Source organism: Dipodomys spectabilis, unplaced genomic scaffold, assembly GCF_019054845.1.
Source record: "Dipodomys spectabilis isolate Male_0828 unplaced genomic scaffold, ASM1905484v1 ptg000332l, whole genome shotgun sequence".
Taxonomy (NCBI): domain Eukaryota; kingdom Metazoa; phylum Chordata; class Mammalia; order Rodentia; family Heteromyidae; genus Dipodomys; species Dipodomys spectabilis.
In genome coordinates, this window is record NW_024871009.1 from 220315 (window position 1) to 225168 (window position 4854).

Genomic DNA, 4854 nt, shown 5'->3' on the forward strand with positions numbered 1-4854 from the left:
ATGTTTCTTCTGACACCTGAGGTAGGAAGTATAGCTGTACATGGGTGCTCGGCTGGGAGAGAGAGGTACTATGTTTTAGCAAAGAAGGAAAATGTGGCCAGATGCTAATAGGTCATTCTCTCATATTCCTAACTCCTCAGGAGGCTGAGTTCTGAGGATTGCCATTCAGAGGCATCCCAGCTAGAAAAGTCTGTGAGACATTCTTCTGCAAATAACCACCCTAAATCTGGAAGAAAAGCTGTGGCTCAAATGGTAGAGTGCTAGCCCTGAATGAAAAAATTCAGGGACATAGCGCAGGCCCTGAGTTCAAGCCCTAGTACCAAAAGGCATGCACACACACACACACACACACACACACACACACACACACACACACACACATCACACAGAGGAAGGTGGTAATGATGAGCTGAGCTACAACTGTGGACAGTCCTAAGGCTTAGTCAGAGAAAACTCTGAAGGCAGATCAAGTGGTTTCTCCCTAAGTCCTTCTTGGGCTGAGGTTTCTGGGCCATGACAGTAAATTCCATGGAACCTGCCCCTCCATCCGAGCATGGGGCCACAGGACCAAGGGAAGGACACTAGGGATGCTCCTTTGTAGTTGGCCCATGATTACAGACCTTCATCTGCCCCCTGAGCACTGGTGAGAAAAGCAGGGCTCCGAGCCCTGGGACTCCAGAGATAGCGACTGCTACAAGCAGCACCCAGCCAGCTGTGGATTCCTGAGCCTACAAGTCTTTCATGAACCCAACTCAACACTCACCCACGGTGTGCCTGACAGATTCTCACTCTTGTGATACCCGTGTGAGTGGGTGTTAAATGGTGTGCCATTTTGCAGCTCCTGCCCCTCCTAGCCCAGAATCATGGTCTGAGACATCGATTTAATACTCAGATAGACACTGCATCCATGCTTTGATGACATTCTGATGACCCGACCAATGACCTCCATGCCCCAAAGATCAACCCTTTTCTGGTACTGTGGCCTGCTCTGTAGGCAAAGGCCTCCAAAGAGGCTGCTCTCAAGACTTGTAGCACACCTAGACATTGGGAGACCCTCAGAGGCCCACTTGAAAATACCCTGCCTAGAGCCACAGAGTGAGGTCCAGGCAGGCCAAGTGTTGGTCATGGGGCTTGAACTCTGTTCCTGGGTGCTGTGCCCCATATCTTCAGCTTACCACTTGAGCCACAGCATCACTTCTGGTTTTTGGAGGTTCCTTGGAGATCAGAGTCTCCTGGACTTTCGTGCCCGGGCTGGCTTTGAACTACGATCCTCACATCTCATCCTCCTGAGGAGCTAGGAAGAGAGCCACCAGTGCTCGGCTGATCTAGCCTTTCACCACAGTGGACTAGGAGCTCCTGAAAAGTTTTCTTTATTTTTTAAGTGCCAATACGGGGGCTTGAACTCAGGGGTCTGGGCTCTGGTCTCTTAACTTTTTCCCTCAAGGCTGGCACTCTATCAATTGAACCACATCTCCATTTCTGGCTTTTGGTAGTTCATCATCAAGTAGAATCTCGCTAACTTTCCTCGGCTGAGCTGGCTTGACCCACGATCTCTGATCTCAGTCTACTGAGTAGCTAGGATTTACAGAGGTTGAGCCACTGGTGGCTTTGGGCTAGAAGTTTTCTTAAGCAAGCTTTCTTCCCTGCGTTTGCCCTGACTCCTCCATGCCAAGGAGGCCTGAGGGTCCAGAGCTGTGAAAAACAGGCTTCCAGACACAGGAAATGACTGGGGTCCATGGTGAAAAGACAAGCTAATCCTCCCCTGCGCCCCATTCTGGGACCCCATCCTCTGCCCTACTTGTGACTCAAGTACAAACCTTGACCCAGCCTTGAATATTCTTCCATACTTGTCTGAAGCCACAGAACCTTCATTCCACCCACACCATCTGCTCTACACCACACTTCAGGACCTTTGCCCATGCTGTACCTTCTGCCTGAGGCTCTCTATCCTGTTCCACATCTTAGAACTCCTGTGGAATTTTGGTACTGGTTATATCACCTCCTGGAGCAAGTCTTTCCTTCCCTGCTCCCTCTTTTTTAAAATATTGAGTTGCTAGAGATGGAATTTGTGAAGGCTGACTGGAAAATGCTCTATGTTGGTATGTGTGTGTGTGTGTGTGTGTGTGTGTGTGTGTGTGTGTGTTTGTCTGTGTGCTCGCGCGCGAGCTCATGCATGCGTATGCATGTGTGTTCCAGTCCTGGGTTTGAATTCATGGTCTAGATGGTTTCTTATCTCTGAGCTTTTGTGCTCAAGGCTAGCGCTTTTCTACTTGAACCACAGCTCTACTTCTGGCTTTTTGGTTGTTTAATTAGAGAAGTGTCTCCTATAGACTTTCCTGCTTGCAATTGGTATCCTCAGAACTCAGCCTCCTGAGTAGCTAAGATTACAAGGGTGAGCTACGAGCACCTGCCCTCTACCCTACCTCTTACCTATAACCTCGGCCCTCCTCTGAGTCCCAGAACAATGTATCTCATCAGGCTGACTTTTTTTTGCCAGTCTTGGGGCTTGCACTCTGGATCTGGGCATGTTCCTTAGCTTCTTTTGCTCAAGGCTAGCACTCTATCACTTAAGCCACAGTGCCACTTTTGGCTTTTTCTGTTTCTGTGGTAATGAGTAATCAAACTCAGGGCTTCGTGCGTGGGTGCTACATAAGCACTCTACCACTAAGACACATTCACAGCCCAAAGTTCACTTCTAATGGGAATTATGAGGGCGGGGTTTATTGGCTTACCACTTTCAGGGTAGAAATCGCTGACTATTTCATATCTTTGCCAAGACTTTGGACCGGCCTGTGACTTGGCAATGAGGAATGATAAATGAATGATAACCACCAAGCCCCAGATGTCTAGGCTCACATCCTACAGAGGGATACAGAATATGGAGCCAGCACCTTTGATAACTCTTACAGCCTAGGAACTGTGGTCTCCCTGGAGGCAGTGACTGGCTATTAGGTATCCCGATGGGACATCTCAGCAAGAACATAAGGCTTCCATTCTTCAATGCCAGAGAAGAAGCTTTTTTCAAGCTGCCTGCTCAGACTTAGTACTCTTTGAGGGCATGTCTGAGCTTGCCTAGGTTGGGGACTAGGCATGGGCAACCTGATAAATGTCCATCATCCATACACCGATATATGGAGTTATTGCCTCCCTGTTTTTTTGGCAGGTCTAGGGTTGTACTATGAGCCTAGGCCATGTCCCTGAGCTCCTTTTGCTCAAGGGGAGCACTCTGTTCTTGAGGCACAGCCCCATTCATGTCTTATTTTTCCTGTGATCTCTTAGAAAGACGAGTTTCACTGACTTTCCCACCCCAGCTGAAATCAAATTGGCATTCTCTACATCTCGGCCTCCTGAGGAGCTAGGATTAGGTTTACAGGCAGAAGCCACTGGCACCTTGCTTTCTTGTCTTCTTGTTGTACGTTTTTAAAATCGTAACAATCTGCAATCTTCACAGTGTCATTCCAATGGTTTGCATTCGAAGTAAACTACCCAGGCCTGGAGTTTGAATGCTAGGACTGCCACCCACAAATGGAGGGAGACCCTGTCAAACTCATTCCTGTTCATGTGAATGCTAATGGAATGTTATAATTGATACTTTATTATGTATTCAACCATAATACTTAAATAAAGGAAGAAATAATTTATCGATAATTGGTAGTAATATAGTATATATAATTTAATAATAAACACACTTCGCTCTCTTGTTTATGCATATATATATATATATATATATATATATATATATATATAACAATCTACATATCTATTACTACACTTGTCACTCCTGGTGCTCGCCTAGTATATATGAAACCCTGGGTTCGTTTCCACACTATCACATGAACAGAAAAAGCCAGAAGAGGTGCTGTCACTCAAGCACCAAAAAACAAGTTAGAAAGTTCTCACTGCAACTATAGAAGGCCAGGATTTCAAATATCTCATGACAGAGCAAACCGAAGGTCTAAAGCTGATGGCTGCCATCTAACCTGACTTAGCCAGTGGTCAACTGCTGCAAACCAACTCCATTTAGCCAGACATTGCTGGATCCCCTTTAGCTGCTGGGGGATGAGATCTGACACTGGTGGGTTGAAAACTCAGCCCTGGTAGGAAGTCTGAGAGACTCTGAGCTGTGGCTCAAAATGGTAGAGCTCTAACCTTGAGGAAAAGGTCTTAGGACAGTACCCCCAATCTATGAGTGCAATCCCTGAAGCTGACGACCCTACCCGCCATTAACCACACCTCTAAATGGTTAGATGTGAACTTGTGTGATTTGTGATGGGTTTCTGAAAGAATGATGATACTAATGAAAGCATCCGAATTCTAATGACAGCTTGTGAGATACAGCTATGTGATGAGTCCTTCCTGGGGTGCTGGGTGCTAAGTCCTTCACGGGTTGCTGTGTGCTGAGTCCTTTACAAGGTGCTATGTACTGAGCCCTTCACGGGGTGTATTCTTTCATCTGGTCCTTGTTAGAGCTCCACAAATAAGACGATTGTGCTGATGAGAAAGTTGAAGCTCAGATATATCCCCAAGGCAGGGCCAAATTTATGTATGTACTGAATTCTAGTGACTTGTCTCCTGCAGACAATTGTTTTGGTTTAGTTTTCTCCATCATGAACCTAGGCGCTGAGTTTCACCTTGGGCTCATGGCTAGCGCTCTACCACATGGAGCCAAGGAACCCCTTGGAGCAAAGTGTCTCGGCTTAGGTGTCTTTAAGCTGAGGTCTGTCATCCTGTCTGCTCAGCAAGCTGAGGATCTGGGTTCCAAACTATCCCAGACACTATTGTCTCCTATTCACCACTTAGAAACTTGATGTGGAAGCTGGGCACCGGTGACTCATGCCTGTCATCCTAGCTACT